Below are 27,340 nucleotides of genomic sequence, written 5' to 3' on the forward strand. Positions count from 1 at the left end.
GTAGGAGGTAACAGAGGGAGTAAGATCAAGAAGAGAATTTCAAACAAATTTGGCCATTGTCAGATGAGAAGCCAATGAGCACAGGATCAATGAGTTAGGATACTAGTAGCAGAATTTTGTACAAGTTCAGGTTTACATAGGATGGAAGATAGGTCTGCATTGACATGCTAGGAGTAGGGACATTCAATGAGTTGGCAATTGAAGGCAGATCAGACTAGGAAGACACTGAACTCAGTAGAGCACAAACGGTTGAATTTACTGAGGATGAGAAATGAATTTGTGCGGAGAGGAGAGCAGTGAGAAATCTTGCTTGTTGGCACAGACCAAGCAGGGGCGAGGGTGGGTGGAAAAAAAAGGTGAGACACTCAATATTTCAGGCTTCTGGTATTTGAAAATGGAAATTTCCTATAAACGATATTTCAAATTGCCAACATTTTCACTTTACAGTGGTCCAATTTTGTGGGTTTATATTTTCATGATTAATCTTAATAGTGAAATAAATTCTCCAGCTGGATGTTAGCCAAGTCTGTGTGTGGGGGGGAAGGGGAGGAGGAGGCCCTGCAGAAAATGGGGGACGGGCAGAGTTTCCTGAGACGCCCAGCCTGCGCCGAGAGCCGGTGGCGGGAGGCTGCTGACTAGAGTAACAACTCCGGCCAGGGATCCTTACCCAGCTGCGCAGTACCTCGGGAGGGGGAGAAGCGGACAGACAGGAGGAATCACTCCCTCCCCTCGGGGCGGGTTGGGTTTTTGGCTCCAGTCCAGGAGCCGCCGCCATTTTGTGTCGTCGCCGCATTCCCGTGCGCGCATGCGCCGCCAGCCGAACCGAGGGAGAGGTCACGAACTCTGACCCGCGCCGGAGCCGGGAAGCGGCGGGGGGGAGGGGGCGGCTCGGGGCTTTCCGCCCGTTTGAAAATAACGACTTCAGGTAAGAGGCGGGAACGGCGCTTGAACCAAGCTTGGGCCCGGCGCCCCACCCTCCCCAAATGGCGGCGTCTTGCTGCTGCTGTCGCCGCCACCCCACCCGCTCGAGGCCCCGGGATTGAGGCGGGGATCCCGAGCGGGGCCCGCAGGCCTCGGGCCTTCTCTCTGCCCGGAGCGGCCGCTGTCGGTGAGGAGACCGCCCGAGCGGAGAAGAGTCCCGACTTCTCTCCCTCTCTTTGCCTCAGGCCCCGCTCCGGCCGCCTTTTCTGACGACAGCGGTTCACCCCCTCCCGCTGACCTTTCACCCAGAGCAGCCGCAGCTCCGGCTCCCAACCTGCAGCCGTCGGGACTCTTTCCCCCCCCCCCTCCGGCCTGCTCCCCCCCGCCAACTCGGCCTCTTCCCCCCCCCCCCCCCCGGGCCTCCCCCCCCCGCTACATCGGCCTCCCCCACCCACCTCGGCCTCTTTCCCCCCCCCCCCTCCCCCGCCTGGGCCTCCCCCCGCCACCTCGGCCTCTTCCCACCCCCCACCCCGAGCCTCCCCCAACCACTTCGGCCTCTTCCCTCCCGGGGCCTTGTAGGTGCGAACACCGACCTCGAGTTCGCATCCTCCCCCCACCCAGTTCTGTCCATCTCGGGAATCTCCGGCTTCCTCCTGGAATGGATGCTTGGGGTGGGGGGGTTGGTTTCATAAATTCACCAAATAAAACCTGGTTGATCACCAGGACGTGTCAAGAGTTGAAAGGGGAGCAAATGTAACCTTGGATATTGAATCGCAAAACAGATTGAAACGCTTTTGAAATTCTAACTTTGTGCGATAATGGGTGGGATGTGACCTTGTGTTTGTTGGTATGTTTTATTGCTGTAGAGGATGTGTTGTGAAAAATGTCGAGAAAAGGCCAATCTTTCAAATAGTTGGCACGTAAAGGTGAATTATGTTACGTGATTCCAGTTGTCTTCATTCTACAAAAAGAATATCGAAGCAATGCAGACAGAATTAACGGAATCGAGAGGATGTAATTGATAGGGGAAGATCGATCAGGTTAGGGCTCTTTGGATAAGAGACTTAGAGGCCGATAGGGTGGATGCCGAGAAACTTTACTATATTGCTTGTAAATCTAGAACAGGAGGACATTAATTTAGTCCCTGATAGATTAAATGTTGAATTTAGAAGGAATTTCTTCACAGTGTGATACAGTTTGAAATCCTACTTTGAGTGCTTGAAACATAATTCACACTTTTAAGAGGAAGTTTGCATAGGTGATGAGGAATATGGGGGCAGAGGTCAGTGGGAGGAGGCTCGTGGTAAACACTGGCACAGATCAGTTAGACTGTTTTTGTTTTGGTACATAATTGGATGCAGTATCCTGGGAATTTTGTCTATCTCATTTTTAAATGGATAAAAGCAAATTACTACAGATAATGGAATCTAAAACCAAAAGAAAAAAATACAGGAAAATCTCAGCAGGTCTGGCAGCATCTGTAAGGAGAGAAAAGAGCTGACATTTTGAGTCCAGGTGACCCTTTGTCATCTGGACTCAACGTCAGCTCTTTTCTCTCCTTACAGATGTTGCCAGACTTGCTGAGATTTTCCAGCATTTTCTTTGTTTTTAAATGGGGTGTCATGATGGCCATGGATTTAGATACCTGATTTAATGTGTAATTGAATCTCATACTTGAGCTGCAGTAATAATTTACTGCATATTGTATTGGAACATAGACTTTCTGCTTGTGGGTTAGGGTGTTTACAGTACTATTGCGTTAAATGATACTTGCTCTTCAGTCATAAATTTAAAGTAGTATTCTGGAATTACGATATGGCCCAAAGCTCTGTTTGGCTGCAGTTCCAGTCCAGTGATAACTAAGATTAAAGAGCACTCAGGACTACTTTGGATATCATTGAATTCTAGAATCCTCAAAACACTTTAACTTGCCTTGTGTGCATTTAAATGTTTAGGCCATGGAAATTCTGCCATACACACTTCCAATGTTTTGACTATTAGGAAGAGAGTTCTTTATCTGTTAGTGTGCAGTCCCAGGTGCAAAAGTCTCTAGAGCAGCAGAATACTAGTCAACTAATGCAGCAGGTTAAGAATGTCAGTGCTAAGCTGAAGTGTCAGTATAGATTGCGGTGAGTTGTTGGTATTAATGCATTGAGACCTTGTGTAACTCAAAGCTTCAATTATTTATATATAACTGCTGATGTATCCATCCTTGGAGTGCGATAGTAGTTGCTGGAGTTTGCAATTGGTGGCCATTATATTGATAGTCTTTAACCTTTCTTCTCCAAAGTCCTTAAATATGTGGTCACCTCCCAAATCCCCACACATCCAATCAAATCACAGCAGTCAGATTTCTATCCCTGCCACAATGCTGAGAAAGCTCATATCAAAAGTACAAATGTCTTCCTATGTGACTGGCAATGGTAAACTATCCTACCTTTTTCCTTCTTGACCAGGATGTGATAAGGTTGACCACATCAGGCTCCTCAACTCTTTTACTGTTGATCCAGCTGGATTTCTGTGTTCTCCTGTTCCCATTCTTATTTGTCCAATCATTGCTAGTATGTTATCTGCAATAGTTTTGATTCCTGTGTCCCTAAAAGGATCTGTCCTTGACTCTGTCATCCTATTTCTCATCTATATTCTACTCTTGGGTGAAATCAGACAAATTCAGAAAATTAGTTTGCACATGTGCTGAAGACAATTCTGGGATGGCAAGTTGGCACAGTGGTTAACACTGCAGCCTCACAGCACCAGGACCCAGGTTTGATTCATGCTTTGGATGGCTGTAGAGTTTGCACGTTTTCCCCATGTCTGTGTCGGTCTGAACCAGGTACTCCCACACTCCAAAGATGTGCACATTAGGTACATTGGCCATGCAAAATTGCGCTTTAGTATCCCATAATATGTAGGTTTGCGGGGTAAATGTGGTTTTGGGGATAGTGGCTGAGTGGGATGATCTATCAGAGAGTTGGTGCAGACCCAGCGGGCTGAATGGCTTCCTTTTTGTGTCTCTGCCTCTAAAGTGCTCTGTATTGGTGAATCCCCATTTCACTCAACATTCATAATTGTGTTTTCAGTTAGGCCTTCTAAGATTTCAGTCCTATAAAGGATTCTGCACCTCTTTGAGGAATTTTTTAGAATTTACCTCTTTGTCCAATATTTTGGTCATTGCTTTTGGGTCCTGTTTTGACGATTTCTGCCTATAGAATCATAGAAATGATAAAGCGTAGAAAGGGGACTATTTGGCCGAGCTTATCCATGCCAACTCTTGGCATGGAAAATCCCTTCTTGCTCCCAGCCCAAAGCCCTGCAGTTTATAGCACTTAAGCTGCAGATCCAGGTACTTTTTAGGCATTTAGGGTCTCTGCCTCCACCACCAACTCAGGAAGCAAATTCCAAAAACCCACCAACGTCAGTATAAAATAGCTTTTCCTCAAGTCCCTTTTAGTCCTTCTGCCACTTGGCTCTATGACCCTGATTTTTCTGAAATATTTAAGGACAATCTGTGCATTAAAAATGCTGTATGAATGCAAGTTGGATGTTGGAATTTTCTGGATTTTTGGAAGTTTTCAGCAAATAATTCCTATGATGGACATCTTTTAAAAAAATAATAAATATACTAGTTATTTTGGATTTTTTAGAGTATTATATAATATTCGATTATATAATAGACTGGCCTGGGGATTTGTCATATGTACTGAGAAACTCAACTTGCATTTCCTCAGGCACCTTTCACAAACCCAGAACAGCTCTAGTGCGTTACAAAATGGTTTTGATGTGTAATCACTGTTGTGGGAAGTGGTAACAGCCAACTTGCACACAATAAGCTCACACAAACAGCAGTGAAGTAAACATTAGGCTTCTGAGCTAAATGTTGGCAAAGACACTGGGAGAACTTCCCTGCTCTTTGAATAATGCTCTGTGATGTATGTTCTGGTTACTGGAGGGTGCAGTTGTCCTTGGTTTAAGGTCTAATCAAAAAACTGCACTCCCTCAGTACTGCACTGGACAGCCAAAGTGGATGATGTGCTCAAGTCTATGGTCTGGGAGTCAAAGCCAAGACCTTCTGACACCTAGAATGTGAATACAACCAATAAACCATGGCAGACATCTACATAGTGCCTTGACATGCTGTCTTTCTGTCTTTTCAGAAAGAAAGCTGAAGTGTTCTCATATTAGAAGGTTGATTGTAAACCAACAAAGTTACTGTTATTTGTTCATGAGATCACTAGGAAGGCCAGCATTTATTGCCCATCCCCAATTGTGTGTCAGAAAGTGTTAAGACGTACTTAAATGCAACCGAGTGAGTGGATTGTGCAGACATTTCCAAGGGCAGTCAAGAGTGAACCACATTGCTGTAGAGCTGGAGTCATGTGTAGGTTAGATAAGGTGACTGCTGATTTCCTTCCCTCAAGGACATACCCAGGTGGATGCGGTTTTATGACAATCTGGTAGTTTCATGGTCACTGTTGCAAACTTAGTTTATTACAGATTTATTGTAAGTGAATGGGGTTTGAGCAAATTCCTGATAACTTTTCGAGACCTCTGGATTACTCAGCCTGTAACCTAACCATTTTGCTACTGTACTTCACATTTTGTTCGCTTTACATAAAATCATTGATCAAACAGTGTTGTAATAAGATGAATCTATTTAAATGACACAGCTTTGCCTTTTAATATGATGAACTCAGTTTACAAATTAGCAGTCAGTAACAGTACTGACATTAACCATTACCTTGCAGGATTTATATGTTTATTTTGTTACAACTGGTAGTTTTCAAGAAAAGTGTGAGCTTTAATTGCACGTGGTTTTTTTTCAGGTTCAAGTGATACCAGGAGTATGTATCTACCCAGAAAACTGGGCTGGGTTCATCTGTCATTAACTCTGAACATCTTCCTGCCTGCTGCACACTCCCCACTCGGCACTATCTGTCAGCACTCTCCTCACTGTCTCCCCCTAAGAGTGAAATGTCTTTGGTTTGGATTCTCTTCAGAGAATGGGAAATGCTAATATCTGGCCCTTCTCAATTCTGTGATCAGGAATGACCAAGCAGGCTACTAGTTGAAGTGATCTCCTTGAATAAAAAAACTGTGGATGCTTCTAGCACCTTGATAGTCATTCAGCTTAAGCCTGTGGTGGGTTATTTGAATAAAAACCCTTTTCAGCAACATTGTACCAACTGCTCTTTTAAGATGTTCCATTGTCTCAAAACTTAAGTTAACAAGCAAAACGTAGCAGCTTAAGGCTGGCTAGTGTAGTAATTTACATGGGTCCAAAGCTGAGCTTTTTAAATAATGTATGAATCTCTGACATTTGCCGAACCTAACTCCATAAAAACATAATTAAAATTGAACCAAAATTCCTTCCCAATCAAGACAGTTGAGAGTTTCAAACTGTTAAAACCACATTTTTCTTTTAAAAGGTTAAAAAATGTGTACTTTTTATTTGTGGGAGGGTGTGTGTAGGAAACTAATTTTGACATATAGATGCTCTAAATGTTGAACAGATTATTGTTTGAATCTTAGTTGAGTTTCTTTTTTAAAACTACAAGTATAGAAAGAAGCCAAACTTCAATGAAAAGGCTTAATGTATGTAGTATAATACAATTTGTCGTCTTAAGGCTCCAATATGGAACCATAAAGTGTAATTCAGTTGATAGTTATGCTTGGGTTCCTAAAAACAAAATGACATTTCCTAATCTTCTACAAATCAGTCGTAACCAAGGCCAACATATAAACAGTTTGTTGTTTTAGTGATTTGTGGCATTTTCACTAGGGGGATGCAGGTACAAAGATGGAGAAAAGTTAGTTTTCTTATTGCTGACCATGGGCTGGACCATTGTTAGCCCCCACGAGCATCTAACTCTAGAAATCAAGGAATTAAACTTGGGGATTTTTCAACCAGTTAAACCATCTGAGAAACTAGCAGGTTATTTATGCAGTATTATTTAAGTTAGTAAGAATAGAATATAAGCTTTTTTTTACATAAACATGGCATAAATTTTTTGTTGCTTGTAAATCTTTAAATCTTGGGTTATACAAGCCTAATTCTAGCAACCTTCCCCCATCCCACACAACAGATAATACAGTGTCTTACCTCTGATGTACGTTACTTGTGACCAATCTATTTATACAGCACCTTGAACATAGCTAAATGTTCGAAGGTGCTTTTCAGGAGTATAACAATTAAAATTGACAAACACAAAATGATAGTAAGACAGAAGTTTGTCAGACAGGATTTGAGGAGCATGTTGAAGGAGAAAGGAGGGGGTTTATGGCAGTAATTCCAGAGCTTCGGGCATAGTAGAGCTATTAAAATGCAGGGCACACAGGTGGCCTGAATTGAAGGAGTGCAGAGAATTTGGAGGATGTACATCTGGAAGAGATTACAGAGAAGGGGAGGAACAGTTTATTCCAATTTATTGACAATAACACAGCCTTCAACACTATTATTCCCACAAAATTCATCCCCCAACTCTTTCTGCAACTAGATCCTAAACTTCCTAATTCACAGACCACGATCAGTAAGGATAGCCAACAACACCTCCATGATCATCCTCAACACCAGTGCCCCACAAAGCTATGTTCTCAGCCCTCTATTATATTTCTTATACACGTATGATTGTGTGGCCAAATTCCCCATCAATTCAATTTTCAAGTTTGCTGACAACATCACGTAGTGAATCAGATCTCAAACAATGATAAGACAGTACAGGAATGAGATAGAGAATCTGGTGAACTGGTGCAGCAACAATAATCTCTCTTAATGTCAACAAAAGGAAGGAGATTGTTAACGACTTCAGGAAGTGTAAAAGAGAACCTATCCCTGCTGACATCAATGGGAGCGATATAGAAAGGGTCGAGAGCTTCAAGTTTTTAGGTGTCCAGATCACCAACAACCTGTTCTGGTCCCCCCATGCTGACACTATAGTTAAGACAGCTAACCAACATCTGTACTTTCTCAGAATTGTAAGGAAATTTGGCATGTCAGCTACGACTCTCACCAACTTTTACAGATGCGCCATAGAAAGCATTCTTTCTGGTTGTATCACAGCTTAGTATGGTTCCTGCTCTGCCCAAGACCACAAGGAACTGCAAAAGGTCGTGAATGTAGCCCAATCCATCATGCAAACCAGTTTCCCATCCATTGACTCTGTCTACACTTCCTGCTGCTTCGGCAAAGCAGCCAGCATAATCAAGGACCCCCACGCACCCCTAACATTCTCTTTTCCACCATCCATCATGAAAAAGATACAGAAGTCTGAGATCACATACCAACCGACTCAGGAACAGCTTCTTCCCTGCTGCTGTTAGACTTTGAATGGATTTACCTTGCATTAAATTGATCTTTCTGTACACCTTAGCTATGATTACATTCTGCACTCCCTCATTTCCTTCTCTATGAATGGTATGTTTTATCTGAATAGCGCGCAAGGAACAATACTTTTCACTATGTTAATACATGTGACAATAATAAGTCAAAACAAGGCCATGGAGAGATGAGTATGAAAAGGTTAAAATTGAGATATTCCTTAACTGGGAGCCAATGAGCACAGAGGAGATGAGTGAATGGGACAGCAGTGACAGAGTTTATAACAGGTGGAAGATGGGTTGCCAGTCAGGAGGAGCACAAAGGCCTGCATTGCTGAAGCTGAGCTAGAATTGGGCAGTGTTATGAAGGTGGAAGTAGCAGCCTTGGTGATGGAGCGCAAATGTGAGCAGGAGCACATCTTAGTGTCAGACTGAACACCTTTGCTGCAAATAGTTTGGTTCAGCCTCTGACAGTTGCCAGGGAAAGTGGAATTGGTGGCTAGAAAACAGGGTTTGTAGCAGATGTATGTAGCTTCAGTATTGTCAGTATTTAGATGGTGGACATTTCTGCTCATTCAGTACTGATTGCTGGACAAGTAGAGTAACACATCAGGGACAGTGGTAGTGAAACCACTCTTAACCACTTATTTAGTGATTCATAAGCCTTCTGTCTTAAGTAAACTGTTTCCTTTTGTTCATTCACATGATATGAATGTTACTGCCAATGCCAGTATTTGACGCCCATCCCTAACCACCCTTGAGAAGGTGGTGGTGAGCCATCACCTTGACTTGCTGCAGTAAATGTGATGAAGGTATTCAACAATGTTGTCCCAGAATTTTGATCCAGCAACAGCATTGGAAACAGTGATGTATTTTGTGGTTTGGAAGTGGTACTACGTTTGTTTTTCTCGAAGTTAGAGTTTGCAGCTGCCTAAATAGTAGCTTTGACCTTGGCAAGTTACTGCATTGCATCTTGTAGAACAGTGATGGGCTAGTGAGTGGCCCTCCTTCGTTTTAAGATTGAATTTGGACTAATTCACTAAACATGACCCTTGAATAAGATTAAATACATGCCGAATATTTAATAATTTATTTACAGATAACCTTTTATATATTAATAGAACTGTAATCAACTTCAAGTGGTAAAAACAAAATAAATTTACACTTTGGGCGCAGAGAGAGTGCACAGCACTTTCAATGTTATGTGCAATGAACATGCGTCTCCCTTCACATTTTGTTGCTTTATGTGCATATCACTTTTCATACTGGGGTCAGAAAAAAAACTACATGAGTGGAAAACAATGGAATATGGCAACATTCAGCAAAATGTCTTGTGGGCCACATGTGGCACGTTGCCCACCACTTTCTTAGAAGCTATGCACTGCAGCCATGGTACACCAGTGGAGGGTGTAAATGTTTTAATAATTGCTTGTGTATTGCTAAAAAATCTGTCAAAACTTTTCGACTAATACTCATCAGGACAGGCACAGGAATGCCAAAAGGACTAACAAGTTATAGTTCATGCAAAAAGAGTGCTGATTGGCTGATAGATCAGCTCTGATTAGTTGAAAAGTTGCCAATATGACTGCACCAGGAACTCTTGCCCCCCCCCCCCCCCCCCCCCCCCCCCCCCCCCCGCTTTGTTTATTCAAAAAAGATGCAATGGGTCTGGACGTATTCCTTTCACCTGCAGAGGGCAGGCCCCCGCTTATGAATATACATAATTTCATGCGAGCCTGTGTGATCTTAAATTGGTTGCTACTCACTCTTGACATAAATGGGATTGTTCAGCAAGTGCTACCCAATTATGGAATCACACCAAACATTAGACCTTATGTTCTGAGTTTTGCAAGCATGTGTTGGTCAGGCACAGTCAATACTCTCTCTGCCTGTTGTGAACAGCTGAAGGGATGTGCTGCTTGTTGCGATTTGCCAGTCATTGGGACATTCGGCCCAAAAACAAACACCCAAAAAAAGTCATGGAAACGACTAAGACTCAAGTGATTATCTGGAACTGAGCAGGAGATCCAATCTGAACCTGCTTTGTGCTGCTAGCCTTGGCCTTGTTTACTGTTCAGTAAAATACTACTTCCTTGCATGTGTGCAGAGAGCAACCACCCAGAATGCTTGGGCACGACTTTCAACACAACAATGCAGATAATCAGTGGAAACATCACCTGTACAATGGCTCCCAGTCCTGTTTAATATCCCTCCTCCTGACATGAGCAGAAAGCGAAAACTCAGAGTTGGATCACATTGAAAACAACCCAGGACTGCTAATCCATGAAGACCTTCAGAAGCCAGTGATCTTTCTGGAGCTCTGTGAATTCCTTAAGTTTTGCAAGTTTTGACAAAAGCACAAATGGCACAACCTCCGGGGTGACACCAACAAATACCTGGTGAGTGATCTAACGACAGTTGAACCCCCTGGGTTTCCTCAAACACTGATCTGCACTCAAGGATCGTGCAGGACATCACACCTCCTTTCAGCACGTGACAGGACACCTGGATTAGATTGGCCACCGCATTGTGAATGAATGTGGTAAATTTGCGGTGAGAATTCCAAGCACCCCTAACAACACAATGATGTGACTTGGCTGTTCAACTTGACTTAAACTTGTAAAGGTGCAAGAAGTCAAATGTAAGAAGATTTGAAGAACAAAGAGAGTTCCTTCTGGTGTCCTGGCCAAATTTTATCCCTTGACCATCAGTAAAAACTCATTGCTTTGTGGGACCATGTTTCCTACTTTACAAATATCACTAATGTATTTCATTGACTGTTATGTACTTAGAAATTCTGAGGTAGTGCAACACCAAGTTTTCCCATATGTTTTGGAATTCTAGATGAAATAAAGTTTCCTTTTTGGATATTACTTTTGTTTAATTTTTCTTGCCGGAAACTCTTAGTACAAATTTGCAGATTATTAAGTAGCTAAGAGTTGAAATGGAAGAATATTTTGATTTGAGATAAAATCTCTTCTGGGCCTCACCCCTCAATGCACAAGCATGTTCTCTCTTCCTTGACTCTTGACTTCTTCTATGGTTGTTCTGTTCTGAAGTGGCAGTCTTTAGTTCTGGAACCAAACTCTAGAATGCACCCTAAATGCTCCTATGTTGTTACCCAATTTCCCTTCCTTTAAAAGACACCTTTGTGACCATGCTTTTGATCAATTCCCTCTTGCTACTATTTGACATCCATTTTTGCTTTTGCAAAATGCTTTGCAGAGATTTACTTGATCAATAATGTACAAGTTGTCTCTGTCTTGTTTAGAGAGAGAGACTTCCTGATAACTAATCTGAGGCAAAGAGCAGAATTTCCATGTGTCATGAAAAATTGGATTGCCCTTGGGAATGTCTGGACACCTGTGTATCTAGCCAACACACATTCTTTTGCTGATTTTGTATTTTGTGATTCCAGCTAAGCTTAAACAGCATACATTCTAATGTTTGTGCTTCTAGTGTGCACAAATTATATTGCAGGATCATTATATTGGTTTCAACTATTGATGTGCTTAGAAACGGGTCACTTAAAAATGACAATGATTGTGATTTTTCTGGGGATTGAACAAATTAAAGAGTAACTTTTAAGATGGGGGCAGGCAATGTTACATAATGCGGAGACTAGAAGTAACATGAAGTGATTCAGTTACTGAATATGATTTGTCGTATTGCTTTATGTATTATATATATACTCTTTAATCTTTGTGTAGTTGACTTAGGTGGAATTGGTGACCGCCTGGATGCCTTCGGAGACGGCATGTTTGGCTAGTTTGCCCAATTAGCATGAGGCGGACTGCGCTCTGGATCTCCAGTGCTGAGATGGTATGCCGCTTGTTGTAGTGGGTGAGGTGCAATGCCTCAGAGGCGATGCGCTTGAAGATGCCGATCACGAAAGAGTTCCTGACGTTCATGGCCTTAGACGAGATGTGGGTGGAGGGATGGACCTGGGTCAGCACCCGGTACACAAGTGGAGTAGCTCTGCTTGTAGGCTTTTCTCCGCTTCTTGGATGGCTTCTTAGTGACTTTGGTCAACGACTGCTTGGACACCAACCCCCCTCGTACTGTACTCCTTTTATGAAGTGGTGGAGGCTGCCTCGCTAAGTATTATTTAAGACGCAGGTTGATAGGTTTTTGATAGGCAAGGGGATTAAGGGTTATGGGGTGAGGGTGGGAAGGTGGAACTGAGACACGACAGATCAGCCAGGATCTTATTGTATGGCGGGGCAGGCTCGAAGGGCTAGGTGGCCTACTCCTGCTCCTATTTCTTATGTTCTTATATTGTAAAGTAAAAATAAAGTTTATTTACTGGTCCCAAGCAAGACTTACATTAACACCACAATGAAGTTACTGTGAAATTCCCCAGTCAGAATGTTTGTGTGCCTAGAAATCAAAAGAGAGTCAGGGGAGAAGCGAATAAAACAACTCTGGAATTCAGAACGTGCAGTCACACTCCACATTGCCTTGATTGCAACTCCAATCCAATGAATTTGTCTGCTGTAAAATCAAAGAGATCAGATGATGTTTGGCTTTCACCCCCTGAGCTCTGTTAGTGAGCTGTAATTTACTCTTGCCCACCCTGTGCAAGCCCCTTGCCCTCCCTGTGTACAAAATGAGGCAACAAAATGTAACAGTTTGCAGATGATACCAAGTTGGGTGGGAGGGTGAACTGTGACGAGGATGCAGAGATCCTTCAGAATGGTTGGGTGAGTGAGCTAATCAATGGCAGATGCAGTATAAGTTGGATGAATGTGAGGTTGTTCACTTTGGAAGCAAAAACAAGAAGGCACATTACTATCTGGCTGTTAATTGGAAGAGGGGAGTGTGCAGCGAGACCTGGGTGTCTTTGTGCACCAGTCGCTGAAGGAAAATATGCAGATGCAGCAGGCGGTAAAGAAGGCAAATGGTATGTTGGCCTTCATTGCAAGAGGTTTCAAGTACAGGAGCAGGGATGTGTGGTTGCAATTGTACAGGGCCTTGGCGAGGCCACACCTAGAATATTGTGTGCAGTTTTAGTCTCCTTTTCTGAGAAAGGGTGTTCTTGCACTCAAGGAAATGCAGCCAAGTTTACCAGACTGATTCAGGGATGAGGAGACTGATGTATGAGAAGAAATTGACTCGGTTAAGATAGTTTTTGCTAGTGTTTAGATGAATGGGGGGGGGGGGGGGGGGGAGAATCTCAGAGAGACTGTTATAAAATTCTAATAGGACCAGACAAGGGGGGATGTTCCCGATGGTGGGGGAGTCCAGAACTCGGGGTCACAGTCTGAGGATTCAAGGTAGGCTGTTTAGGGAGGTGAGGAGACATTTTGTCACCCAAAGAATAGTGAGCCTGTGGAATTCATTACCGCAGAAAGTACTTTATCCAAAATATTGAATGTATTCAAGAGGCGGCTGGATATCACAGTTGGGGCCAATGAGATCAAAGGTTGTGGGAAACAGCAGGATTCGGCTATTGAGTGTGATGATCAGCCATGATCGTAGTGAATAGTGGAGCAGGCTCGAAGGGCCAAATGGCTTCCTCCTCTATGTTTCCTCTTGGCCTCTCTGTGTACTTCCTTACTTATCATAAATCTGTCCAACTCTGCCTTGACCTCCACTACTTTCTGATAAAATTCTCCATCTCCAGCTTAAAGCGGAGACTTATTTTTAAACTGTCGTCTGGTTCTAGTGTCCCCCATGAGGAACCTGATCGAGTTTCCTCAAGATCTTGTATGTTTTAGTAAGATCACATCTGATTCTTCTAAACTCACCTCAGGTATACCTAGGCCCAATCTACTCAACCTTCTCTCGCACTCTCTCTCTATAGAATAGGGTGGGGATGGGTCTGAGTAAGGTGTTCTGTCGGCGTAGACTCACGAGGTGGAATGGCCTCTTTCTGCACTATGATAATTATTGCACTACAATAATAATGGGTCATAGAAATCTTCAGACAAATTGCTGGAGGATTATATCCATTGTGTAAAGAGTTTTCAGATTCTGACAATGTTTCCTTTGTTCCCTAACGTAAATCCTTAATGTTTGCATGTTTATCCATTTTTTTCGTTTCCATTCATAGTTTTCTGGCAGATAAGATAATTTACTAATGAAAATTAGCAGCTGGATTCCTAGATTCTCATCAGATCTGTTGGCCAAATTAAAACCCATGTCATGAAAGGGGCAGTGACATTGTGTGTGTGGAGTTGGTTGAGAGACAGTCATGGTCAACTGGAGGGAAATATGAAGTGATATTGTCCAGGAGTTGATTTTGAGACCACTATTCTTTTGGTATTTTAATGACCTGTACTTTGGTATACAAGGCATAATTTCAAAGTTTGCAGGTGACAGGAAACTCTGAAGCCTTGTTAGAATAGTAACAGGTTCAGGAGGACACAGACAGGTGGAATGGGCAGACACATAACAGATGAAGATTAAGTTTAATTCAGAGAAGTGTGAAATGATGCATTTTTTTTTGGAAGGAAGAATGAGGAAAGGCAATATAAAGTAAATGGTACAATTTTCAGGAGCATGTGGTAACACAGAGACCTGGGATATATATACACAAATCTTTAAAAGTTGCAGAGCAAAATTATATCAGTAAGAAGTCTCACAACATCAGGTTAAAGTCCAACAGATTTATTTGGTAGCACGAGCTTTCAGAGCACTGCCCCTTCAGACTCACCTGATGAAGGGGCAACGCTCTGAAAGCTTGTGCTACCAAATAAACCTGTTGGACTTTAACCTGGTGTTGTGACTACATACTATGCCTACCCAGTCTAACGCCCACACCTCCATACCAAAATTATGCCAAACCGTTATCATAGGTTCAATCCATATCCCCACAGTGCAGAAGGAGGCCATTTGACCCATCGAGTCTGCATCAATCTCCACCCAGCCCCCATCCCTGTAGCTCCACGCATTTATCCTGCTAGTCCCCCCGAAACTAAGGGTCAACTTAGCATGGCCAATCAGCTTGACCCATGCATCTTTGGACTGTGGGAGGAAACAGGAGGAAACCCACGCAGACACGGGGAGACTGTGCAAACTCCACACAGACATTGACCCAAGCCGGGAATCGAACGCAAGCCCCGGCGCTGTGAGGCAGCAGCACTGTGCCATCATGCTGCTTCTGGGAATCCTGGGAAACACACTAGGAAGAATGTCTGGGAAAGGGTTGGAATAGATTTACTCCAGTGGCATCTGGGGTGAGAGGTTTCAGTTATGTGGAGTGATTGGAGAGCAGGGACTGTTAGGAGATTTCATAAAGATATTCCAAATCATGGTTTTGGTAGAATATGTAAGCTGGCAGTTAGGTCGCTAACCAGCAGGCCCTGATTTAAAGTGATTGGCAAAATAACCAGAAGCACCAGTTTTTGTAGAATGTTGTGAACGGTGAAGTCCTGCCTGAAAAGATGATGGTAGCAAATTAATAGTCATTCCTAACTAGGAATTGGAAATGGTTAAAGGAAAATGTAAGTACAGGAATATGGGGAGAGAACAGGAAGTGGGACTAATTAGATAATTATACAAAGAGCCAGCACAGGCAAGATTGATTATTTTATTCAGTTTGCTCTTAATTCAAAACTGCCAAACTTCAAAAGATCACAATTATGACTTCTAAATTTGCTGTTTTATGCCGCTAATTTCAAACAGCGGGTAGTTTAAATGTTTATCTTCTCCAGCAACTATAAGTTACTAGTAATGTATTTGACATTTCTTGGAGAGTTTCCTTGTTATCCTTTCTGCATTTCTATATCTAGTTGTTAGAATTGCAACCACTGACACAAGTGCCATAAGTCAACTCGAAACTGGCTCAGAGACATTCCTTATATGCAAATTAGATTACTTATCCTCTTCTGAATTTACATTTCACTGCAGTTTGCTTTGCAAATACATTACACTTTTTTACTCGTGCATTATTCAGTATGGAGGAGGGAAGAATATGGCAACTTTTTTCAAAAGCTTGAAAATCACAACCGTTACTGGAGCCTGTTTAAAACAATGTTTTCCTCAATTGAAACCTCAGTTTTGAAAAGTGTTAGAATGGCTTTGTTCTTAAAGATGCTTGGTCTGGTTAACATTGAGCTGATTAATATCGTCAGCTGTTTCGTCAATGTCATTCCCACCATCATAAGGTCAGAAACCGGGGCGTTTATTGATGATTGTAGTGTTCTGTACCTCCAGTATCTCAAGGAATTCCTCGAGATATTGAAGCAGTCCATTTCCATACACAGCAAGACCCAGACAGTATTCAGGCTTGAGCTGATAAGTGGCAAATAATCACGCCACACAAGTGCCAGGCAGTGATTCTCCAAAAAAAGAGAATTTAGGCATTTTCCTCGACATTGTCTGACATTTGCTAAATCCCTCTTTAACATCGGTTGGGGGGGGTGGGCACTATTGATCAAAAACTGAACAGGGCCAGTTATATAAATGCTGAGGTTACAAGAGCAGGTTGGAGGGAATTCTGTGTTGAATAACTCATCTCCTGGCAGCATGATGGCACAGTGGTTCGCATTGCTGCCTCACAGTGTTAGGGACTTGAGTTCAATTCCAGCCTCGGGTCACCTGTCTATGTGGAGTTTGCACATTGTCCCTGTGCTTGTGTGGGTTTCCTCCAAGTGCTCTGGTTTCCTCCCACAGTCCAAAGATGTGCAGGTTAGATTGATTGGCCATATTGCATTGACCTTAGTGTCAGCGGGATTAGCCGGGTAAATATGTGGGGTTGTGGGAATAGGGCCTGGGTGGATTGTGGTCGGTGCAGGCTCGATGAGCCGATCAGTCTCCTTCTGCACTGTAGGAATTCTACAATAAAGCCTGTCCATCATCCGCAAGGCACAAGTCCTGAGTGTGATAGAATATTTTCCACTTTCCAGCACGAGGCTTCAACAACATTCAAGAAGCTTGATAAAGCAGCCCAATTAATCAGCAAGTTATCCACCAACTTTGAACATTCAACCCACCACCATCTGGCAGCAGTTTGTATATCTACAAAATGCACTGGCTCCTTCAACGTTGCCTCCCAAACTTGCAACCTCTACCACTTAGAAACAGAGGCAACAGATGCATGGGAACACCATTACCTCCAAGCTCCCCGCCAAGCCGCACCCCATTCTGGCTTGGAACTATATCACAGTTCCTATATTGCGGATCAGTGGATCAAAATCGTGGAACTCCCTCACAGCAGTGTGGCTGTCTCTAAACAACATGGTTCGGACACCTCGAAGGCGATTGGGGATGGGCAATAAATGCTGGCCTTGTTTGCAATGCCTGCATCCCACAAAGCAATAAACAAATGATTGACACTACCGTCACACGCTTGGATGTAGTTTTCTCTTTTTCACCTGCCCTTGCTAATGTGCTGTGCTCTGATTTCAGATGGACTATCCCAGAATGGTGATATTGAGCACAGTAAGAACTTCATTTGGGAGTTGGAGGGTGTAGTTTCCAATAGTTGTAAGAGCAGTATTACCAAACAGATGGGAACAGAGTAATTTAAATTATGTGGTATTATTAATGGCACCAAAATTATCAGTGTATGCTATCTTACTCCTGTGAAACTAACAGCAATTTGCGGACCCTCCAGATGAGCAGTTAAACATGGAGATTCAGAAGTTTCTGTTAGTGATTCTATCTTTTGCCACAAGATGGGCTGTTCCAAGTCCCTACAGGCTGCAACCAATTCAAAATGCAAAACTGATGAGAACTTCTATACAAAAACAAAGTAGTGGAAATACTCAGCACTTTCTGAGTCATTTGATTCAAAACGTTATCTCTCTTTCCCTCTCTGAAGATGCTCCCAGACTGCTGAGTATTTCCCCAACTTCCTCATTTTATTTCACATTTCTAGCACCTGCAGTACTTTGCTTGTATTTGAGAATTTCTAGCCGATAAGCCTCACTTTTAAAAAGTCATCTTTGAAAAAGTTACATCTGATTGAATGAGGTGCAGTTGAGTTTTCAATCTTGGGTTAAATTCATTATTACTGTTGAAATCCCCGGAGTTACATTTCTTTACTTTTACACAAACTCACCAGTCATGTCCGCACTGGACTGATGAACTGCAAGTAGGTTTGATTTATTTGAAGACTCCAGTTGATAAATATACAAGTTATGGAATAGGTAAGCAGACAGGTCTGCGCTAGGGTTTCAGCACCCATTAGGTGGAATAGCCATGGTAAATGCATGGAGTTACAGGGATGGGGCAAATTTGATGGGCTGAATTGCATCTTTCGGCACTGCAGTGACTCTGGTTCTCCTGACAGAATGACTCTCCCACGTACCACAAACTGGTTGCTGGCCACAAGCTGCTTCAACATCCTAGTTCCTTGTTCATTTGCATATTTTCAAAGTGATATTACAACACATTGAGTGGTTGCAAAAAGTATTCACAAAAAATGATAGCTCACTCATTTAAGAGTTTGACTCCATATAACGTATTGAACCATAAACCCCTACAGTGCAGAAAGTGACCATTTGGTCCGTTGAGTCTGCAACAACTCTCTGAAAGAGCATCTTGCCCAAGCCCATACTCAACCTTATTGAGAATTTGGGATTCAATTTAAAATTGTGAAGACACTTCTTTGGAATGAGGTTTAGAAGTCTTGGGTTCCAGTGTTCCTGGATATTGCCATCTTTTACCAGTGCACATATGACAGTCCAGGCAGTATGCTAATGCACACTATGAAAATTGTTGTTGCAGTCTGCTATTTAATCCACTCTCCCCTAATGTATACACTCTGCTTGCTAAGAGGCTTCATCAATGGGATTTTTTTTCCCAAGATGCAGTACAGCATCGCTCCTGAAAATTAGCATCAAATCTGTCTGAGTATACCTGTTATACATTATAGACTGACTCAGTAATTATTCTTGGTAAAGTGCCCCAGCTATGTAGTAGAGTGCTCTTGTGGATTGGAGCCTAATAATGGGCACTTTAACCTGCTGCTAAACTATGCTCTGTTAACTCCAATAGATACATATAGTGAAAGAATGAGTCTAAAGCTAACCCTTAATTCTTTAAGACAGTTCAGCAGGGTGACAGTCTTTCAGTTTCTACCACACTTCTCTGTTCCAGCTATGTCTATTTGAGCCTGTGTTTATCACATGTTTTTAACAATGTAATTGGCTTAACAATGTTTATACTATACAATGCTGATATATTGACACCTGGAGATGTTTGATCTTGCTGGATCTCCAAAATGTGTTTTGTGGCTGAACACTGACTCCACTCTTGCTTTCAAAAGCGTAAAATTCAAATCAAAAGTTCATCATATGCAGACCTGTGAAGTAAAATCTGGGGAGAATAGAATTTGGCATATTTTGCCATGATAGAATGGTAAAACCCAAATGTCCACTAATGCGAAGTTATCAATGAAGTTTAATAGATTAGGAGGTATTCTAACTATGACCTAAAAAAAATCTTAACCTTAAGACTAACAGCCTGAAACTTGTTACTTTACTGCTTGCCTTGTTAAACATAAGTCATGTGGTAATTAAATGACTTGTGTCTTCTATAAATTCTAAGTCTACATTCCAAACCCTTTTTATTTTGGTTTATTATTGTCATATGTAGTAGCATACAGTGAAAAATTTCTTGCATGCTACACAGAGCATACCGTTCATGGACGAGGAAACGAGAGAGTGCAGATTGTAATGTTCCAGTCATAGCTAGGGTACAGTTTTACCTGATGTTAAATAAGATTCCTACATCAAAAACTCATTAGGATTTTCAGATAGCACTTAGCCTGTCCCAATTCCATTTGTTTAGTCGAGCATTCTTGTATTGTCATTGTTTGTGTGTGAAGGGAAATGTCAGCAGTTCACTATTATTCAATAGTCCTAAAGCTACAGTAGTGCTGGAGAATGCAGGGTCACTTTTAGTGAACTAATTAGCTGTAAAGACATTAGCACTGTTTCGAGTCTTTACTAAGCCTTTTTAAATTAAAAATATGTTTCAATCCATAAAGTTTTATTAGAAATAATGACAGAATCTTGTATTCTGCATGTTTGTTCATTTGTCAGTTTGGAGCCTGACCTTGAACCCGGTAAATGTTGTGCTGTGAGGAGATGCTTCGCATTCTTGCTGTTGTCACATTTGGTATACACAGTGTGCTGGCGTGGGATGTCTGTCTGAAGTCTCTAGCATTCTAAATGATATGCTTGTTGAGAGATGGGAATTTGCACAATCTCATTAGTCCCTATAGGGATAATCATTCAGTAACAAAATCCCGTCAGCAAAAATGTGACGGAACCGAGAGTATGGATGGTTTTGGACAAGTTTCTGTTTAGCACAAGGCTATGAATTTATGGTAAGGTTTGGGATAAGTTTGGCATAAAGCTGAAGGTTATGACAGATGAATCAGGGCATAGAGGACTAAAATAGCTTAATTGCTTGTGTAACATTTGACATTCTGTTTTCGGATGACAATTCTAAGTGCAAAGGTCATTTAAATTTCAAAGTAAGTTGCTGAAAGACAGACATTTTGTTGAAGCTTTTTGTTTTGCACTGTAGGCAAACACAAGACCACCAAATTTCTAACCATCAGAACACTACAGGAGTAAGGGTGCTGATTGGTTGCTGATTTGGTACCCATTAGCCAAGGCATTGCTCTGGAGAAAGCAACTTTTGAATATGTTCAAGTCTTGTACCTTTTTTGAATTAGTTGGAAGCCTATTCTTCCTGTTGTTTTGCTCTTGGCAACATCTCATTCAGTGTTATATTGCCAACCAATCAGCACCCTTTTTGGCAAAATGCTTCTCATTTCAGCAATATTTAAGTTCTGTACTACCAAACGATTGTCCAAAGAAAGTGTTCATTTAGAACCAGGTACCTTTTGATCTGTTTATAATAGTTTTAGTATGATTTGTATTTTTTTAATATCATGATTTCCTTGCTCATCCAGTAGTAATGTTTGTGTATTTTCCATGCTTCCATCTATGTCCAGCCTTTCCTTTTCTCTTAACAATGAAGTCCCAATCTTGCACCTGAACCATGATGGAAATTCCAGCATCTGCAGGTTCTCCTTGGTTTTGCAGAACTTACGAATGTACCCCATTTTGTTCTTGTCATGGCAAAGCAAATAAACATTCTCAAACTGATTGACAATTTGACCCATTACCCCCGATCACTGAGTATTCCCCACTCCTACCCCAATATTACATCCTCTGCTCAGTCAACCAAGTACTAATGGTGGCACTTTCTTAGGACAATCCCTTCACCGTTCCTCCATATTAAAACATGCCATTTTATGCCATTACTTCAATCTCCTTTTGAGTCTAGCTGATCTCAAAGTACCTTCCTTAATGTAGTGGCCCTCGTATGAATCTGGGACTGTTTATCAGCTTCACGTTATCAGCACAAGTGACTATGAGGTCTCTTGTTGATGGGACTCTACTTGACATTTGTGTTGTAATGATTTTCACTTTGTTATCGCTGTTAATGATTCTTGATCTCCTCATTTCCTTCAATGCTGTTGATCACTTCATCCACACCCAAAGTCTTTCCTTGGTATCAAATCACCTTACATGCAGGTCTTGTGTGTTCTACTCATATATGTGACCGTATCAGCATTACATTGCCTCCCATAACTTTTCTTTACCTTCTCATACTTCAAGTTTAATTTAAAGATCCAGACTTGGTACCCTCTCCATCATTTATATGTGCTTACTTGACACAGTCAAGGGTGTTAGCATACATGTTGAAGCTAACATGTTGCTGCTGCATTCTCTAACTGCATATCCAACATTAAAATCTGGATGGACAAAAACTTCCTCTAGTTTGATACAGGCGTAGATAGTGCTTTGGTTTTCATTAGTGTCCAAACGTCTTTGAACACAATCATGTAAGTGTTTATGCTGTATCAAAGAAAGAAGCAGTGGGACACGCTATCAGATACTTAGTTAGAGAGAGGTTTTGAGTACCTTTTAAATAAAGGATGATAGAGACGGGCTGTTGAAAAGGTTTGGAGAGAAAATTCCTATCTAAGTGCAATAACTTAGTCTATCGTATCTACTTCCTTCCCATGAAGTTTTACAATCTCACGTGAGAACCGAAATGAAGGTTGAGCCTTCGGGCGTATTAGGGGGAAAAAATGCAAAATTCTCCAATTCCATTCCCCAATGTCAGCACTGTGTCAACTAGGTGATGGAACCTCCAGTGAACCAGTTTCCTTCTATATGTAATTACAATGGCTGCCCTCTGAAATTTACCCAATGCCATGCTGGAGAAAATCTGTAACTCGGTACATTGCCGCAAGTTGTTCCAGTATGGGGCTGCGGACCACATTGGTAGTCATTGCAAAGGTGATGCTAGATCGTGTGGGCTCATTTCCCATCCTCCATTCACTTACCACCACCAGAGGAGATGAAGGGAAAGGACAAATCCTACCACTTTTTGATGATGACCTAGCTTGAAAAAATACATTTGATGTTCATAACTGTCAGGGAAACTAAACATGCAAAGACTTGGACACACTTCATACTTACTTTGTGACATACCAGCCATTGACTGCTGCATGTTCATCACATGCTCCAATCCTCCTCCCGCAGCCTGTCTCCACATTTGCCAGGTTCTGCCCACCAAACCAAGCTGGCAACTGTTTTGTTCACTAACTACAGTGATAAGTTTTTAAAAATTGCACTTCTCTGTATCACTTCTTGCACAATAGATTTGAAGAACAAAATAGAGGACCTTGCACCTTATTCCAGGTATCTGATAGATCAAAAAATGATTATACTCGGTGCCTGAGTATTGCACTAAAATTTTAAAATAATTACCTAACTGTCATCCCAGAAGTGCAGATCACCTTAAAATGGCCAATCAAAATATTTGAATAGACAAAAATTGTGTGGTGCTATTATCATAGATGTCTTTGTGAATGTGAGGAGTGATACAGAAAAGCCAATTTTTTTAATGTATTTGAAAATATGATTGCAGACAGTAAATGTCATCAGGTAATTAGCTGTGGAGGTTATTCCTGATTTCACCCATGACCTATATCCATGTTGTCTACGTGGACTTCAGTAAGGCCTTTGACAAGGTCCCTCATGGCAGACTGGTGCAGAAGGTGAAGTCGCATGGGATCAGAGGTGAGCTGACAAGATGGATACAAAGCTGGCTCGGTCAAAGAAGACAGAGGGTAGCAATGGAAGGGTGCGTTTCTGAATGGAGGGCTGTGACAAATGGTGTTCTTCAGGGATTAGTGCTGGGACCTTTGCTGTTTGTAATATACATAAATGATTTGGAGGAAAATGTAACTGGATTGATTAGTGAGTTTGTGGATGACACAAAGGTTGGTTCATTTGCGGATAGCAATGAGGACCATCAGAGGATACAGCAGGATATAGATCAGTTGGAAACTTGGGCAGAGAGATGACAGATGGCGTTTAATCTGGACAAATGTGAAGTAATGAATTTTGGAAGGTCTAATACAGATAGGAAATATACAGTAAATGGCAGAAGCCTTAAGAGTATTGATAGGCAAAGGGATCTGGGTGCACAGGTACACAGGTCACTGAAAGTGGCAATGCAGGTGGAGAAGGTAGTCAAGAAGGCATACGGCATGCTTGCCTCCATCGGCCAGGGTACTAAGTTTAAAAATTAGCGAGTCATGTTGCAGCTTTATAGAACCTTAGGTCATACTTGGAATATAGTGTTCAATTCTGGTTGCCACACTACCCTAGAAGGATATGGAGGCTTTGGAGAGGGTACAGAAAAGATTTACCAGGATGTTGCCTGGTATGGAGAGCATTAGCTACAAGGAGAGGTTGGAGAAACTTGGTTTGTTCTCACTGGAGTGACGGAGATTGAGGGGTGACCTGATAGAATCCTATAAGATTGAGAGGCATGGACAGAGTGGATAGTCAGAAGCTTTTTCCCAGGGTGGAAGTGTCAATTACTGGGGGGCATAGGTTTACAGTGCGAGGGGCAAGGTTTAAAGGAGATGTATGAGACCTATTTTTTAAACAGAGTGGGTGCCTGGATCTTGTTGCGGGGGGAGGTGGTAGTGACTTTTAAGGGCGTCTTGACAAGTGCATGAATGAGATGGGAATAGAGGGATATGGTCCCTGGAAGGGTAGGGGGTTTTAGTTAAGTTGGGCACCATGGTTGGTGGAGGCTTGGAGGGCTGAAGGGCCTGTTCCTATGCTGTAATTTTCTTTATTCTTTGTTTATATACAATTTTTGTGCCTGGGAATGTTTTTCTACATCACAGGTGCTATATGAACACAAGTTATAGTTGATAGGTAACAAAAGGTCTGGGCCATGGCCAGGTGTTTTTCTCTATGGCGTAGGGTAGTAATACCGATGGCATTATCCCAACAACTGGTTTTCATTTTGTAAATTGATAGAATCCTGAAATTGGTGTCATCTCTGCTAAGTAAAGGCATAAAACTGTGATAACACCATTAACCTCTTTGGTTAATGCTGGGACATGTTTGCAGGGCATTCGATTGTGTTTCAGATCCTGCCACAAGGAGCCTAATCATGTAGTAAAAAATAAAATCCAGCGTGTTTTATTCAGCTCCATCAGATCATAATTGTTGTGCAAGGAATTGAGTTCAAGGTGACTTGGGAAGTTGTCGCATTTCTGTAAGTGAATCATTTTCAACGGTAAAAATTATTTCAAGGAAATACAAAAAAGTGCATTTTCATTCCCCCTCCTGAAGGCTACAATAATGGCCGTGAGTCTGACTACCTCTGGGCATTGATGTATGTAATAAGTCTATCACTTGTAGCACTGCCCATGAGATCATGGTCATGTTTTCTTCAGATTGGGTTCAGTAGTGTATATTATGACCAGGGCGTGCAGATATAATTCAATCCTCATTGAAAGACTATATTTGCAGTAAAACGTCTTGTGCCATTTTGTCATATACTAATTGCACACTCCCCTGCCAGTGATGGTTAGGGAGGGTATAACTGTCATATGACAAGTTCTGAAACTTATGGCTCATCTGAAAGATGTGCTGGTTAGGTGTGTTGACCCAAACAGGTGCCGTTCTGTGGCGACTTGGGGAATTTCACAGTAACTTCATTAGTGTTTGTATAAGCCTTACTTGTGAGTAATAAATAAACTTTAACTTTTAACTTTCACATTAGTGTTTTAAATCAGGTCAGAGGAATTTAGTGATTTGTTTTAATATGGTAGTGATATTGTTTTAACGTTCATGTAACTGAAACATATCGTTCCCAAGTTTGATTTGGAAATCTCAGCGCATTCTCATTTCTATCACTACATTTCCAAAACTGTATTGATCCACTTTATCTTTAACCTTTTGTGATGTCCAGTCAAAGGTCTTGTGGTGCAGTGAGAGTGTACCAGCTTCTGACCCAGCAGCTCTGAGTTTGAGTTACATTCCTATACTTGATGGCCATGAATCACAATGCAGCCGAACAGGTGAATTATCAGCCTGCAAATCCTGCCAGTACCTGCCAGCAGTAGGCAGTGAAAGCTGGACAGTCTGTTGGTCACCTGTGTTTGATACAGAATGATCCTCAAACGACAACCTCTGGCTTTGGACTGGCAATTTGATTCAGCAGCAAGAAGCTTCGGAAATAGACGTGTGCCTTTTTTGCCTTGTGCATCTCTGGATACGAGATGATGTCCAGGACTCCTCTTCAAACCTGGCAACTGGATGTAAAAGCACAGGTTAAGTTTACTACTTCAGAAAGCATCAGTAATATAAATCCAAGAACGGTAAGCAGCAGATGATGGCTTTTATCATTCTCGCAATACAATTGTGAATACAAGGCTATTGAAGAGTTGGTAACACAGAAACTTGAGGTGGAATTTGAACTGAAAGGACTTGCTTGTAGTGAGGGAACCAGTAGCGGTCAGGAACCTGTTGCAATTGAAGTTGGCTCTTAACTCAGCCGCAGCGTTGGCATCCAACTTGCAGCTTCTACAATCAATCCAAGCACAGACAAGGTACTGAAACAGGAAAAAAATTCTAAAGTGGACCCTGGTAAGGTTCAGAATGGCTGAACTGTACATTGGTTCTTGTGAATTCAACCCCAATCACGGAAAAAAGCACCCACCACACACTCTGCTTTCTCTCCTTGCAGGAGAATGGCACACACAACTCCAGTTGGGTGTTGGGGTGGTCCTTCAGTGTTGCCCCCTAACAGTCACTGATGATGCATACCTTCCTGGTCTACTGGGAGAAGTTTAGGTTCAGGAGTGGATTTGGAGAATTGAACCACATACTTACGCTTCAAACAAGTGGGTAATGTGTATGGTTCTCTTTTTTTGGTTGTTAAACTGCAAACCGGAAGAAATGCATGTTATTGGAGAAAGTGTAGTGTAGCAAGAAGCACTTCTAGCAAGTGAAAGTGAATTGCACAGTTGGAAATTTCTTGATATTCTTCATCAAAGATCACAATCAATTTTTTATATGAATGAGTAGATTGGTAGCTGTGTTCAGATGTGTACAGTTGGTGTAACACATAGTAAGCAGAACAAAGCTAACCCAAATGCCAGAAGCCGCTACTGTTTTTTTTATGCTCATCTCTGAGCATAATCACGTGAGACCATATGTAGAATATTGTGAGCAATTTTGGGCCCCATATCTAAGGAAGGATATGCTGGCCTTGGAGGGGGTCCAGAGGAGGTTCAAAAGTATAATCCTGGGAATGAAAAGATTGACGTACGAGGAGCATCCAAGGACTCTGGGTCTGTGACTCGATGGGCATATAGAAGACTAAGGGGAGGGATCTCATTGAAACTTACAAAGTAATGAAAGGCTTGGATAGAGTGGATGTGGGGAAGATGTTTCCATTAGTAGGAGACACCAGGACCCAATGGCACAGCCTTAGAATGAAGGAACAACCGTTTTAGAACTGAGATGAGGAGGTATTTCTTCAGCCAGAGTGTGGTGAATCTGTGGAATTCACTGCCACAGAAGACTGTGGAGGCTAGGTCATCGAGTACATTTAAGTGAGAGGTTTTTGATTGGTAAAGGGACCAAGGGTTATGGGGGAAGAAAGTGGGATAATGATGTTGAGAAATCAGCCATGATTGAATGGCGGAGCAGACTTGACAGGTCAAATGGCCTAATTCTGCTCCTCTATCTCGTGGTCTTATGTTTTTGTCATGTCAAATTGAAGAGAGAGAGTGCTACCTGCAGTTAGT

General features: G+C 42.1%; 1 protein-coding gene across 14 annotated transcripts in view; it reads left to right on the forward strand.

Annotated features, from left to right (window-relative positions):
• The first annotated feature begins 610 nt into the window (after positions 1–610).
• The window catches only part of LOC145355267 (nuclear receptor subfamily 2 group C member 1-A-like), a 98,665-nt gene continuing 71,935 nt past the window's right edge, over positions 611–27,340 (forward strand). For 8 of the 14 annotated variants that reach the window (XM_080207145.1, XM_080207152.1, XM_080207148.1 and 5 more), the window contains exon 1: positions 616–925. The gene's annotated coding sequence lies outside the window, so the exon portion shown is untranslated. Of the gene's footprint in view, positions 926–2,460; positions 3,686–27,340 lie in introns of those variants that run through there. The other 6 variants (XM_080207149.1, XM_080207150.1, XM_080207144.1 and 3 more) reach the window with 5 other exon arrangements.

The sequence above is a fragment of the Carcharhinus amblyrhynchos genome, chromosome 19 (genome assembly GCF_965287045.1).
Source record: "Carcharhinus amblyrhynchos chromosome 19, sCarAmb.v2.hapA, whole genome shotgun sequence".
Classification (NCBI taxonomy): domain Eukaryota; kingdom Metazoa; phylum Chordata; class Chondrichthyes; order Carcharhiniformes; family Carcharhinidae; genus Carcharhinus; species Carcharhinus amblyrhynchos.